Source organism: Oncorhynchus clarkii, chromosome 13, assembly GCF_045791955.1.
Source record: "Oncorhynchus clarkii lewisi isolate Uvic-CL-2024 chromosome 13, UVic_Ocla_1.0, whole genome shotgun sequence".
In the NCBI taxonomy this organism is placed as follows: Eukaryota; Metazoa; Chordata; class Actinopteri; order Salmoniformes; family Salmonidae; genus Oncorhynchus; species Oncorhynchus clarkii.
This window is the reverse complement of record NC_092159.1, coordinates 23,329,794-23,345,832: the sequence shown is the minus strand read 5'-3', so window position 1 is coordinate 23,345,832 and position 16,039 is coordinate 23,329,794. Positions and strand designations below refer to the sequence as shown.

The window sequence follows — 16,039 nt, the reverse complement described above, 5'->3', positions numbered from 1 at the left end:
CAGTCTCAGTGGCTCGGTGGAGTCAATGGAGTCGTTCACATCAGCAGCAGTCCCAGTGGCTAGGTGGAGTCAATGGAGTCGTTCACATCAGCAGCAGTCTCAGTGGCTCGGAGGAGTCAATGGAGTCGTTCACATCAGCAGCAGTCCCAGTGGCTCGGTGGAGTCAATGGAGTCGTTCACATCAGCAGCAGTCTCAGTGGCTCGGAGGAGTCAATGGAGTCGTTCACATCAGCAGCAGTCCCAGTGGCTCGGAGGAGTCAACGGAGTCGTTCACATCAGCAGCAGTCCCAGTGGCTCGGTGGAGTCAATGGAGTCATTCACATCAGCAGCAGTCCCAGTGGCTCGGTGGAGTCAATGGAGTCGTTCACATCAGCAGCAGTCCCAGTGGCTCGGTGGAGTCAATGGAGTCGTTCACATCAGCAGCAGTCCCAGTGGCTCGGTGGAGTCAATGGAGTCGTTCACATCAGCAGCAGTCCCAGTGGCTCGGTGGAGTCAATGGAGTCATTCACATCAGCAGCAGTCCCAGTGGCTCGGTGGAGTCAATGGAGTCGTTCACATCAGCAGCAGTCCCAGTGGCTCGGTGGAGTCAATGGAGTCGTTCACATCAGCAGCAGTCCCAGTGGCTCGGTGGAGTCAATGGAGTCATTCACATCAGCAGCAGTCCCAGTGGCTCGGTGGAGTCAATGGAGTCATTCACATCAGCAGCAGTCCCAGTGGCTCGGTGGAGTGGGAGTAGGAGAAGACTGAGGTGGTTGGTTGGACTTTCTCATAGGGAATCTGTCCAACTCCTACTCATGGGACTCCAGGATGCAGTTTATGATCCTTGCCTCCAGCTCCCCACTCTATTACATTACATTAAACGATGAATTCATTCAAACCCAGTCAGCTGTCACTAAAATACTTAACTGTGCATCATGAGTAGGCCTACTTACAGTATTTCTATGTAGATAATTGCATTTCTGAGTACTAATGTGTTTTTTATCCCATATTGAAATGCATCCTGCTGCGAAGCATTTTTCCCATGTCTAGCAGAGCAGTTCTGCCCAGGCAATGTATGCATTATAAATCCTTTTCAGTATTCAAAATATAAATATTTGTCATATTTATAAATATTTGTCATATTAATAAATATTTGTCATATTTATAAATATTTGTCATATTTATAAATATTTGTAATATTTATAAATATTTGTCAGGCTTTGAACTAGATTTTTCCAATATCCATATTCAAAGGTTATTTCAGTTGGAATATTCACGATGACTCCAAAGGAAGCCTGGTAACGCTCCAAAGGTCTGCTACAAGTGTAAAAGATTGATAACGTTAGTGTACAGTACAATCAATGTCTTACTGATTGGTGCTGCCAATAACTAGGCCTAAGTCAGTGGAGGCTGGTGGCTTGAACAATTTGTGGAAGATGGGAGACCCGCGGTTTAGGCGCGGAAACACACCGAGACCACAAAGTGTGTTTCAAAAATCGTCAAAGACTAATTATTTTAACCTAAAGCAATATTATGGGGAATGGGAATGAGAGTGCTACTTACACTGTGTTTGAAAGTGATCACAGCAGTGATTGAATAAGGGTATGAGGCATGAGTTGAGGTGTTCAGAGGCTTGACCAGTGCAGGAAATGATTTTACTGGGAAGACAAAAAAACAATAACACAAGACACTATACAGTCAGACAAAAGAGCTGAGAATGAGTTAGTCCAAGCAAGGAGTGCAATCTTTGATGTGTAATAATGTGATTGTGCACGTGATTGACTCTACATACAGTAATGAGAGAACATTGATACTCGGTGCTTGGAAGGGAAACAGTCAATGTGCCAGTGGATGAATGGGCACATGATACGTCGTGGCTTCGGCTCACATCAGGAGAAAGTTGACAATGGTAGTGGAGTGGAGTAGTCATCACCTCTTAATCAGGGAACAGGAGGGGACTTCGCTGTAAATACAAATAGCTGATACATTCCATTACAGCTGCGCGATCATAGGTTTGGACAACGAGTTTCTCTACGAAGTATAAACTCAGACGTCTCAAAATTCATACTGTCAAAACACAAGACTGCGCCTCTCGCCCTCTTGACACATCACAGTAGCCCAAGAAACGTTCCTGAATGAAGCCCTGGTCATCCACATACCTGGCGATAACTGACAACTGCAAGCAGACTGGTGGCACCGCAGGTCCCAGAGCGGTGGGGCAATTTTTACCCTCTGGGGCCTGGAGTTTTTCCTTATATGTTAATCTAACTAGGAAAACTCTGGATCCTATAAGGTATGAGAGTGAATAATCAGTTGTAAAAAGGTTTTATATGGGCTATGATGGGACCAGTTTTTCCTAATCAAGATACACGGTTTAAAAAAAATATATCCTGGCACTGGGGGGATGAACCCATTCAAACTGCAGCTACCTTATATTTGTTCATATAAATGATATTTAGACTAGATTAGGAGGGGGACCTCCTCTACCCAGACACATACACAACAACTGACAGACAATGGAACTCACAGGGCTGAGTTGGCTTCACGCATGTTTGCATCATGCAGGCCTGTGCAACTGTAGACCTTACAAAGAAATGACACACATCCGCCATCCCTATTATGTTGATTGATTCATTCCAGGTAACCATTTTGGATTGAAAACGTATAGGCAGCCTAGCCAGCCCAATTTTTTTTTTAATAATCTAAATTTGATCACGTTCACATTTTCTCCTGACACACAAATGGACTATAAATACATAACGTTACCAATTAGTTTACCCTGACCAGATGGACAGGGCTCGTAGGCTGTATGCATCTGATCTTATTGGTAGACGACAGTTGGTCAGACAGAAAAATAGTCTCGTTTTCAGATCTCTAATGTTCAGGTGAGGCCTAGACTGCTGCAACATTTATGTCATGGGTTTTTGCTTGCTTCTGTCCGGAGTGGTTATGTGTTATCATCTTCGGCTAAATAAATACCGGAGGAAAGTGGAACGCCTAACGTTGCTTGAGCACACCGCAAAAAAAGGTGCTGCGTCAACCTCTCTCTTAATCTAATGTTTAATGGATGATGCGATGGAAGCTGTCAAATAATTTGGAATGGTTTTCGACAGAAAAGATGTTCAACGTGTAAAGAAGCGTAATGTGTAATTACAGGCGGCGTGATAGGCTCCCTGTTAACCATTTGATACCAGTTGGTATCGAACTCCCTCACCTTTTCATCCTTCTTCATGAAGCTGATCTCAGGCAGAGGTCGACCCTCGCTATTAATTCGTACCTTTTCTGTGTACCCCAGAGAATGAAAGCAAGGCAAATTTAAATAAATTGCACGTACTGGACACAAAAATTAAGTTTGAGACCCAAGAAAACAATTTATAATATACCTCCTCCATCTCCTGTAATTTAAAAAACTAATTTGAATTGAATAATGTCCCAAAAATGTTCAGCTGTCACTCTTAATCTCTATCCAACAATGTCATGAAGCATCTCAACACATAGAACCCCCATAATGCTCTGTGGCACAATCCCAATACAACACATTAGGTTCATTCTCTGATCCTACATCTATGATTGGATAGACAACATGTCAGTTCATACTGCAAAAGCTTTGATTGGTTGTAGGACGTCCTCCAGAAGTGGTCATAATTACCATATATTTATATGGAAGGGGGTGAGGCCTACCAGCCTCCTAGGTTTTGTATTGATGTCAATGTAGCCAGAGGAGGATGGAAGTCTTCCAGCTACACCATGGTGCTAGCCCAGGCAGTGCTGTTGAAGTTACTGTAGACCTTCATTGCAAAACAGTGTATTTTAACAATTATTTGGTGACATATGAATATATTTAGTATAGTTTTATCAAAAATGATAACTTTTTCAATGTGTCAATATTTGTATTTTTTATAAAATTTCACTGAGGAGGATGGTCCTCCCCTTCCTCCTCTGAGGAGCCTCCACTGGCCTAATTCACACACATTGACAGGGAGAATGTTGACTATTGACTAGTCTATGTTGACTACTGTATTCTGACTATTGACTATCAACTGACTATTGACTAGTTGACAACATACTAGTGAGTGGTTGACTGGTTTGTTATTGCAGTGTAAGGTAAACTAACCAACATTGATAGCTAGATGCCTTGGTTGATCTATTGATCTACCAAGGTCATACAGTAAACACACAGTCTTTTCATACAGTAAACACACAGTCTTTTCATACAGTAAACACGCAGTCTTTTCTTACAGTAAACACAGTCTTTTCATACAGTAAACACGCAGTCTTTTCTTACAGTAAACACAGTCTTTTCTTACAGTAAACACAGTCTTTACTTACAGTAAACACATAGTCGTTTCTTACAGTAAACACAGTCTTTTCTTACAGTAAACACAGTCTTTTCTTACAGTAAACACACAGTCTTTTCTTACAGTAAACACAGTCTTTTCTTACAGTAAACACAGTCTTTTCTTACAGTAAACACACAGTCTTTTCTTAAAGTAAACAGTATTTTCTTACAGTAAACACATAGTCTTTCCTTACAGTAAACACAGTCTTTTCTTACAGTAAACACAGTCTTTTCTTACAGTAAACACAGTTTTTTCTTACAGTAAACACATAGTCTTTTCTTACAGTAAACACAGTCTTTTCTTACAGTAAACACACAGTCTTTTCTTACAGTAAACACACAGTATTTTCCTACAGGAAACACAGTCTTTTCTTACAGTAAACACATAGTATTTTCTTACAGTAAACACACAGTCTTTTCTTACAGTAAACACACAGTCTTTTCTTACCTTAAACACATAGTCTTTTCTTACAGTAAACACAGTCTTTTCTTACAGTAAACACAGTCTTTTCTTACAGTAAACAGTCTTTTCTTACAGTAAACACAGTCTTTTTACAGTAAACACACAGTCTTTTCTTACAGTAAACACATAATATTTTCTTACAGTAAACACAGTCTTTTCTTACAGTAAACACAGTCTTTTCTTACAGTAAACACGCAGTCTTTTCTTACAGTAAACACAGTCTTTTCTTACAGTAAACACAGTCTTTACTTACAGTAAACACATAGTCGTTTCTTACAGTAAACACAGTCTTTTCTTACAGTAAACACAGTCTTTTCTTACAGTAAACACAGTCTTTTCTTACAGTAAACACATAGTCTTTTCTTACAGTAAACACAGTCTTTTCTTACAGTGAACACATAGTATTTTCTTACAGTAAACACAGTATTTTCTTACAGTAAACACATAGTATTTTCATACAGTAAACACAATCTTTTCATACAGTAAACACATAGCCTTTTCTTACAGTAAACACAGATTTTTAAATGGATTCTATACTTGCATCCTGAAGAACCTCTCCTGTTAGTAGTGATTGAAAAAACAACTTTGTGTAAATGCACTCCAGTATAAATAAGGTAATGTCCCACATTTAATCGAAGTAGAAACACAGACAAGTTATTCCAGAATTGGCCTCCAGAGTGGCGCAGCGGTCTACGGCAATGCATCACAGTGCTTGAGGCGTCACTACAGACCCGGCTTCGATCCCAGGCTGTGTCGCAGCCGGCCGTGACCGGGAGACCCATGAGGTGGTGCACAATTGGCCCAGCGTCGTCCGGGATAGGGGAGGGTTTGGCTGGCTGGGATGTCTTTGTCCCATCGCACTCTAGCGACTCCTGTGGTGGGCCAGGCGCATGCACGCTGACACGGTCGCCAGTTGTACAGTGTTTCCTCCGACACATTGGTGCAGCTAGCTTCCGGGTTAACCGTGCAGTGTATCAAGAAGCAGTGTAGGTTGGCAGGGTCGTGTTTCTGAGGACGCATGGCTCTCTCCTGAGTTCATAGGGGAGTTGCAGCGATGGGACAAGACTGTAACTACCAATTGGATAATTGTAAAAAAAAATATATATATATATATTCCCAACTTACTCGAGTTGGCCAGAGCCAGAGGCAGAGGAGTAAGATTCAGACATATAGAGGACAGGCTAGACAAGTCTGATCTCTCCTATCTGCTCTCTCCTGTCTGGTCTCCTGTCTAGTCGCTGTTATTAATCATTAATCACTCGGCAGGGGAAAGAAATTCATCAATAGTTGATTTTCTAGATAGGTCCACTGACAGTGTGTGCGCTTACTGTGTGACCGTGTGTGGACGAGAGGGTATGAATGCATATACGTGTAAGCATGTGTGTGCATTTGCATGTGTGCAAGTGTGATGGAATAAAATACAAAATCGACTCCTTTTATCTGCGACGAAATCGTCTGGTGATGAAATCTTCTGACTCAATTATGCTGTCATCACGGGTAAACTATTTGATCAAAGGGACCTATAGAGTAAATGTACAACCCATCACCACATCATTAAAACAAATACAACACGCATCATCAGCCAGTCCCGTCTCAGGTAATGGGATTAAGCAAGGGCTCATTGGAGCCGTCGGCTCGGGAGCTCATTGGAGCCGACATGGGTGAGAGTCAGCCCTGAGGGATCTCATACAGATTACCCTCAGTGTGTTAAGAGAGACGAGGAGAGGGGAGTAGATATCAACTGTGTCTTACTGCAGCAAAACACACTATCTGGTACTGCCATGGTAAGGGCCTGTCTTGGAATGACAATCATGTACACTGTGTATCTCAGGAGGCTGGTGGCACCTTAATTGGGGAGGACGGGCCCGTGGTAATTGCTGGAGAGGAATACAGCATGTGGAATGGTGGAACGGTATATGTTTGATGCCATCCCATAAGCTCCTTCCCAGACATTATTATGAGCCTTCCTCCCCACAGCAGCTTCCATTGCTGTGTATAGCTAGCTGCATTACTGGCTATTGCAAGGTCTGTCCTTCGAGTTACTCAAAGGTCCGCATGGCTTGCTTTTTGCACGTAGTTGATGCTGCTTCCTTTGTTGTAGGCTACAGCCAACCAGGCTAACATTTTGTTTCTGAGCGCGATCAGAAATGTTTTTCTCAAGTTGAACTGAGTTTTATGGGTGTACAGTACAGTGACTCCCGGCCATTTGCAGTTGCCGCTTGCCATTCTTACACAATGATCTGCACATTCAGTTCACATTGTTACTGTGTATGGAGGAGAATGCTGTGCTGTTGAAAGCAAAGTACTACATGTACTGTGTAAGGATTCTGTTTAGTAGCAACGGCTGTGCTTATTGACATTTTTCACAATGCCTCCTGCTTCCCGCTGTGACTTCCTGCTAGGAACAAAACATCAGCTACTTTAATATTCTGGAGGTTATAGCAAAGGCGGAGAAGTTTGGTGGCTCGGGAATTGTACTTCTCTGTCTAGCTCAGCAAAGATCTCCACTTTACCCGGTAGCAATCTGGTTGGCAGTCAGCTAGCACACAGTAAGGTTGTGTATGAATAAGTATGAATGTCTAACTCCCTGCATTTCTGCTTACCACGTTTTTTTTATCCCACGTGATCCCTTGCGGTTTCACCACACCAGGTGTCCATTTTGGCTCAGCGTAGGTCTTTTGCCCCATGTGTCCCTGCTGCTGTTTCACCAGTCGCTCGCTTCATTACCTGTACGTCAGGAGTAAATAACAGGATAAATGAATGGTGCCAGGCTAATGAAGTGGGCCATCAAGCATCATGCACCTGGCTCTGCCTTTTAGTGCAGACTGGGGCGGGCAGCTGGTAATATATCTGCTGAGGGGTGAATTATAGAGACGGACGCAGACAAACCGAGAGAGAGAGGAGAAAGCCAGAGAGAGACAGAGAGAGAGAGAGAGATGCATTAGTCTTACAGCCTAAACCTATTCGTTTTTTTATATACAGTGCCTTGCGAAAGTATTCGGCCCCCTTGAACTTTGCGACCTTTTGCCACATTTCAGGCTTCAAACATAAAGATATAAAACTGTATTTCTTTGTGAAAAATCAACAACAAGTGGGACACAATCATGAAGTGGAACGACATTTATTGGATATTTCAAACTTTTTTAACAAATCAAAAACTGAAAAATTGGGCGTGCAAAATTATTCAGCCCCTTTACTTTCAGTGCAGCAAACTCTCTCCAGAAGTTCAGTGAGGATCTCTGAATGATCCAATGTTGACCTAAATGACTAATGATGATAAATACAATCCACCTGTGTGTAATCAAGTCTCCGTATAAATGCACCTGCACTGTGATAGTCTCAGAGGTCCGTTAAAAGCGCAGAGAGCATCATGAAGAACAAGGAACACACCAGGCAGGTCTGAGATACTGTTGTGAAGAAGTTTGAAGCTGGATTTGGATACAAAAAGATTTCCCAAGCTTTAAACATCCCAAGGAGCACTGTGCAAGCGATAATATTGAAATGGAAAGAGTATCAGACCACTGCAAATCTACCAAGACCTGGCCGTCCCTCTAAACTTTCAGCTCATACAAGGAGAAGACTGATCAGAGATGCAGCCAAGAGGCCCATGATCACTCTGGATGAACTGCAGAGATCTACAGCTGAGGTGGGAGACTCTGTCCATAGGACAACAATCAGTTGTATATTGCACAAATCTGGCCTTTATGGAAGAGTGGCAAGAAGGAAGCCATTTCTTAAAGATATCCATAAAAAGTGTTGTTTAAAGTTTGCCACAAGCCACCTGGGAGACACACCAAACATGTGGAAGAAGGTGCTCTGGTCAGATGAAACCAAAATTGAACTTTTTGGCAACAATGCAAAACGTTATGTTTGGCGTAAAAGCAACACAGCATCATGGTTTGGGCCTGCTTTTCTTCAGCAGGGACAGGGAAGATGGTTAAAATTGATGGGAAGATGGATGGAGCCAAATACAGGACCATTCTGGAAGAAAACCTGATGGAGTCTGCAAAAGACCTGAGACTGGGACGGAGATTTGTCTTCCAACAAGGCAATGATCCAAAACATAAAGCAAAATCTACAATGGAATGGTTCAAAAATAAACATATCCAGGTGTTAGAATGGCCAAGTCAAAGTCCAGACCTGAATCCAATCGAGAATCTGTTGATAGAACTGAAAATTGCTGTTCACAAATGCTCTCCATCCAACCTCACTGAGCTCGAGCTGTTTTGCAAGGAGGAATGGGAAAAAATGTCAGTCTCTCGATGTGCAAAACTGATAGAGACATACCCCAAGCGACTTACAGCTGTAATCGCAGCAAAAGGTGGCGCTACAAAGTATTAACTTAAGGGGGCTGAATAATTTTGCACGCCCAATTTTTCTGTTTTTGATTTGTTAAAAAAGTTTGAAATATCCAATAAATGTCGTTCCACTTCATGATTGTGTCCCACTTGTTGTTGATTCGTCACAAAAAAATACAGTTTTATATCTTTATGTTTGAAGCCTGAAATGTGGCAAAAGGTCGCAAAGTTCAAGGGGGCCGAATACTTTCGCAAGGCACTGTATCAACACTTCCTAACTATCTAGTGTCTAGCTGTTTAATTAACTTCTTATGGGCAGGTGGGACGATAACGTCAATAGGGGGCCAATAGGGGGCGTTACCATCACATGTCACAGTGTTTTATGAGCGCTACTTCCCCCTCTCTATTTTTTTGCTCTTATTTTCTCCCTTTCTCTCTATATCTCTCCATCTCTCCAACTGTTCTCCCAAGGTAGTGTAAACCCCCGGTCAGAATCTCTCTCCATCCCCTCTCTCTCACTCTCCATCCCCTCTCTCACTCTCCACCCCCTCTCTTGCTCTCCATCCCCTCTCTCTCTCCCTCACTCTCCATCCCCTCTCTCTCATGCTCCATCCCCTCTCTCTACTTTCCTTTCCTCCAATGTCTCCCTGTCTCTCTCCCAGGGCAACGTAGTGCCCTGTCACATTAACACACAGTGACGTCCGGGGTCTTGCCTCGTAGTGGAAAGTGGCCCCCTGAAGCCCTATGTCTCAGTTGTCCACAAAGCCACTAAGCCCATTGAAGTAATGGCAGTCGGCAAAGCTAATGCAGGCTGAGGAACAGACATGTTTACATAACGGAGTCATTAAGACAAGAGGAGGTGCCGTACTTGACTATAGGCATTAGGGACTTATTTTAAGAATATACATGTGTGTCCCGTTGGTCCTGTATGGCTCAGTTGGTAGAGCGTGGCACTTGCAATGGCAGGATTGTGGGTTCGATTCCCATGGGGGACCAATACAAACAAATAAGAAAATGTGTGTACTCACTACTGTAAGTTGCTCTGGATGAGCGTGTCTGCTAAATTACTCAAATGTCAACCTTGCCATGGGATGTACAGGGCCTTTTCCCAGTACATGCACAGTGATATGTTTCAGGGGACAGTACACTGTCAGCCCACAGGGGACACTGAGAGTGTGTGTGGGTGCGTACCCACACGTGTGTCTGAATGTAAAGACATTGACAGAGGTAGTTGTGCCTCGTGCCAGGCTCCTATAGCTGCAGCCCTCGCTTGACCTACAGCAGCCTTAGTCGTTCTGGGATTGGCGCTTTAGGTCGTCCTTGTCATTGACAGCATAGAAAGTCATGTTGACATGCATCTACTGCCACATTACCCTTCTCAGGGACTGCAGATGCAAATAACAGGTCGCTTTGTGTATAACGTACACGTTTTACATGGACCTTTCAAATAGATGAAAATATCAAATATATACTCTTCCTGATCTTGCTGAACCTATTATTTCCCCTTTTCCATTAACATCCATTCAGTGCACGCCAAACTCTTTCATATATTTTTATGCAATTTGGTCCCTATTCATACATTGTTTTCATCTGTGCCTATTTCTGGCCATAATTGGGCTGTATTCCCAAGCGCTGACTGGCTGTTTTGTGAGTAGGAGTGGGCTTCAAGGCTCCACTCAGTTTCAGAGTCTGACATCATGCACAACAGCATACGAGACATGGTGCAGAAATGACCCAACTGCTGGTGAAAGACATAGGGTGAAAAACAGAGGGAGAGGAAAGGAGTGTGTGTGTGTGTGTGTGTGTGTGTGTGTGTGTGTGTGTGTGTGTGTGTGTGTGTGTGTGTGTGTGTGTGTGTGTGTGTGTGTGTGTGTGTGTGTGTGTGCGTGCGTGCGTGCGTGCCTGCGTGCGTGCGTGCGAGAGAGAGAGAGAGAGAGAGAGAGAGAGAAAAACAGAGAGAGAGAGGGAGAGTGAGGAGGAGAGTGCTGATCCGAACTGAGCAGCGCAACTTCAGAGAGGCAGAAATCAAAGAATGGGTTTTGAGAGGATTTGCTAAAGGAGTGGGGGAAGGGGGGGGGGGGTGCAGAGAGGGGGACGGAGGGAGGAAGAGGAAGGGTGGGGAAGCTTTAATTAAAGCCGCGCAGTGAAGCCAGATAGATACAGCGAGTACTCTACACGAGCTCTCTGTCGTTTTTTTTCTCTCTCATCCCTTCTTCTTCGGTGTGCGCTTTGAAAGAGAGGCAGACACAGAGGAGAAGTGACTGCTCCAATAAACTGAGAGCTTGCTTATCTCCCTCCATCTTTCTCTCCCTCTCTCTTTCTCTTTCCCCCTCCGCAGCTTTGATTTTGGAATACCTTCTTGCCTCGCGAATAGTGAATATCCCCAAACGAAAACCATCAGGGCGAAATTGGCGTTTCGGAGAGACGGAACTAATGAAGGTTAAAGGGGGTTCTGAAAGAGGGGAACTGAGAAAGGAACCGTCAGGTTTTACACTAACAGTTGTGTGTCTTCGGCCTTTGTGTATCTCACAGCTATAGGCCTGGCAAACGCAGCTGTTCTTTGAAAACATTTGCATGCATTTCTGCTTGTTTTCATGTCATCGGCATTACACTCTTAGAAAAAAGGATTCCAAAGGGGTTTCCCATAGGAGACTTCCTCTTTCACCGCACTATGACGTTACTTACAGGGCCTCTGTGCTGTATTGTTTTATGTACAGCACCTCTACAATTACTGCTACTTCCTGAATCAATGCTTATTTACCTTATTCTGATTGGCTCAAAGCACACATCCCCACTGTCCTGATCCAGTGTAGCAAGAAAACCTGCAACCCTAGAGAAAGCTGGCTTCCTGTCCACATTTTGCAATCAATCCTTTTTTTCCACTCTGTCAACTAACGAGTAGAAATCCCCCATGATGGCTATGATAATTAAACTGCATCTAATTACATCTAATCTAATTCCAGTTTGGAAATGGAGATGGGGTGGAGAGGAGATTGCAGGCTTTATCCATTCGTCAAAAACTGGTTCGATAGACATTGTTTCCACATAACTTCACCTCTGCTAGGTAAAGCCCCGCCTTATCTCAGCTCACTGGTCACCGTAGCAGCACCCACCCGTAGCACGCGGTCCAGCAGGTATATCTCACTGGTCACCGTAGCAGCACCCACCCTTAGCACGCGGTCCAGCAGGTATATCTCACTGGTCACCGTAGCAGCACCCACCCGTAGCACGAGGTCCAGCAGGTATATCTCACTGGTCACCGTAGCAGCACCCACCCGTAGCACGCGGTCCAGCAGGTATATCTCACTGGTCACCGTAGCAGCATCCACCCGTAGCACGCGGTCCAGCAGGTATATCTCACTGGTCACCCCCAAAGCCAATTCTTCCTTTGGACGCCCCTCCTTCCAGTTCTCTGCTGCCAATAACTGGAACGAACAGCAAAAATCTCTGAAGCTGGAGACTCATATCTCCCTCACTAGCTTTAAGCACCAGCTGTCAGAGCAGCTCACAGATCACTGCACCTGTACATAGCTCGTCTGTAAATAGCCCATCCAATCTACTTCATCCACTTACTGTATTTATTTATTTATCTTGCTCCTTTTGCACCCCAGTATCTCAACTTGCACATTCATCCTCTGCACATCTACCATTCCAGTGTTTATTTGCTATATTGTAATTACTTCGCCACCATGGCCTATTTATTGCCTTACCTTTCTTATCCTACCTCATTTGCACATGCTGTATATAGATTTTCCTACTGTATTATTGACTGTTGTTTGTTTATTCCATGTGTAACTCTGTGTCGTTGTATGTGTCGAACTGCTATGTTTATCTTGGCCAGGTCGCAGTTGTAAATGAGAACTTGTTCTCAACTAGACTACCTGGTTAAATAAAGGTTTAAAAATAACTTTAACTTGAAAATCTATCTGATGATGTTGAATCAACGTGGGAAACTATTGAATTTGAAAAAAGTCATCAACGTTCAGCCTTTTTTTCCACCCAAACAAAATGTTTTGTTGATTTTACATTGAAATCACGTTAGTTGAAAACTTAACCAAATGTAAATCAACACTAGACGTTGAACTGACGTCCGTGCCCAGCGGGTAAGCAGACTTCTAGGATTAGAGCAATCTCAGCAAATCCTGACCTTAACCTGTTAGTGCTGGAACATCCAAAACTGACCTTAGATCAGTGCTTTGCTGTAAACAGCAAGGAGGTTATAATATATAACATATACTATTGTGTTCAGGGGAAAGAAATTCATCAATAGTTGATTTTCTAGATAGGTCCACTGACAGTGTGTGCGCTTACTGTGTGACTCTGTGTGCACGAGAGGGAATGGATATACTCTGGCAAACAGACTACCAGGGCTCAACTCTATAGAGAGAAACAGGGAGGGGGGAGAGGAGAGGTGGCGAGGAGGAGAGGGAGAGAGGTGGATCCCATACCGTCAAAATATATGTACCAGGCTGTAAGGATTTGTTGGAAACACACACACACACACACACACACACAGGCAAACCTACCTACTGGGAGTACATGAGTGTATGATGTCTATATGCCTGTCTGTGTCTGTGTCAGAACGTATACATGTGGTACGTTCAGGGATGTGTGTTGGTCTGCTCCAGTTCGTCTCCCTGTAAGTGTCAACTATGTCATCTCTAGCCAAGCCTGACATGTATTTCACCGCATGAATATGCAAACAGCCTGTGGCCAATCTCACTAACACCACATCCTGTTGCCTGCTCCCTAACAGCACACCCCACACCTCGATCTGAGTCACTGCCGGGTGAGTCGCATTGGGAGCCTGGCCCCGATTGTACACACACAGCAAACTAGTGCAAGTGTAACTACAGTACAGTGTACTCCACTATATTCTATTTACTGTCTATCTTTTTTCATGCCAGCAGGGGAGACAGAGGGACTTCACAATGAACAACTCCTGGTGCGCAATTATGTGTTATAGGATGATGTGGACACAGAGTCAGGGTTTCTGTTGTGCTTGCTTGTGTATAATAAAGGCCTATGGGTGTTTATAGTATGTCCAAGAAAAAGCAACCTGACCCTCTAGCAACCAATTCTGCACGACACAACCGAAATGACCAGCCTTTTCAGCCCATGGTTTTACAACCCGCCACCACCGGGCTGTGCCTCCATTGTCCTCCACATAGATGCTTTTCACAGCGTTGCACAATGGGCCACGTTCGCAACACTGCACTAAGATGATGCTGCGTTCAACAGCTCACCGAGTGCTCAAGGGTCCTTTGGCTCTGACACAACATAAAAAGAGTGGGAAACGGAGGGGGAGTGCTTCTTAGCATCCCACTGAAGTGGAGGAGGTGGAAAGGGGTGGAGATGAGAGGGGCGGAGAGGAGAGGGGTGCTGGTGTGAAGTAAACAGTGGGTCTGTCCATTAAGAGAGGAACACACACAGAGAAGTGAGGACTGTTAGCGCCAGGGACCATGTCCTTCCATTAAGGGTGTGTTGTTGAACAGTGGCACTGGGTTGTTGTGCCCTGAGGTGTGCGGGTGTGTGTGGGTGGGTGTGCGTCCATAACAGTAGGACTGTGACGTTGTGAATTGAGGGGTGTGTAGTTGGACTGTTCACACGTTAGAGGTTTAAAAGGGACAGATTTCAGTGGGAGGCCAAACCATGAAAGGTAAATACACACACACACACACACACACACACACACACACTGGCCAAGTCAACACAGTCCTGCCTCTGTATCTTAGCAGGTTCACTGGTTACGATGGCAACACCCATCCGTAGCACGCGCTCCAGCAGGTGTATCTCACTGATCATCCCTAAAGCCAACACCTCATTTGGCCGCCTTTCGTTCCAGTTCTCTGCTGCCTGTGACTGGAACGAATTGCAAAATCGCTGAAGTTGGAGACTTTTATCTCCCTCACCAACTTCAAACATCTGCTATCTGAGCAGCTAATCGATCGCTGCAGCTGTACATAGTCTATTGGTAAATAGCCCACTCATTTTCACCTACCTCATCCCCATACTGTTTTTATTTATTTATTTTTCTGCTCTTTTGCACACCAATATCTCTACCTGTACATAACCATCTGATCATTTATCACTCCAGTGTTAATCTGCATAATTGTAATTATTTGCCTACCTTCTCATGCCTTTTGCACACAATGTATATAGACACTCTTTTTTTCTACTGTGTTATTGACTTGTTAATTGTTTACTCCATGTGTAACTCTGTGTTGTCTGTTCACACTGCTATGCCTTATCTTGGCCAGGTCGCAGTTGTAAATGAGAACTTGTTCTCAACTTGCCTACCTGGTTAAATAAAGGTGAAATAAAAATAAAAAAAATAAATAAAAAGGTATTGTAGAGGTGAACTACTCTAGCTGAGAAAAACAGAGTTGGCATTCTGTCTAAAACACAGTTTGTGACCGAAATAAAAGCAGACAGAAGTTTTCTCCTGCTGCGAGTTAGCCTCTCCCATTCTGAGGGGGGATATTGGCTAGTCAAAACTCACACACGCACGCAAGCACACACAGGCACGCACGCACGCACACACACGCACGCACGCACGCACACACACACACACACACACACACACACACACACACACACACACACACACACACACACACACACACACACCTACAATCCCCCCCCCCCAAGTAACCCTGTTAGAGACACTAACAGGAATATTCCTTTCACGCCTCACGCCTCACATACGATGCGCCATGACACTAAATATTCAGGGCAATATGGTGGTTGAAGCTGGGGAGAGTAGTTGTGTTACAGTGATGTACGCCATGCCATCCCACGCTAGCTGGAGCCCCCCGACACACTGTGACGTGGTACCAGCCAAGGGAAAGAACAGACGGCCCTGTTAGCTCACCCACGACTCAATCTTCAAATCAGATGATTTGACTGAATCTGACATTTATTTTCACCTCAGATTTAAGTTTAAGGAGAATGTAGAGT

General features: G+C 44.1%; 1 protein-coding gene and 1 non-coding gene across 2 annotated transcripts in view; both read left to right on the top strand.

Moving 5' to 3' along the window:
* The window catches only part of LOC139424652 (alpha-1,6-mannosylglycoprotein 6-beta-N-acetylglucosaminyltransferase B-like), a 162,328-nt gene that overhangs the window by 19,384 nt on the left and 126,905 nt on the right, over positions 1-16,039 (top strand). The gene's annotated exons all lie outside the window — the stretch shown is intronic.
* trnaa-ugc (transfer RNA alanine (anticodon UGC)) lies at positions 10,000-10,075 on the top strand. The gene has a single exon. It is a non-coding gene; the product is annotated as a tRNA-Ala (tRNA).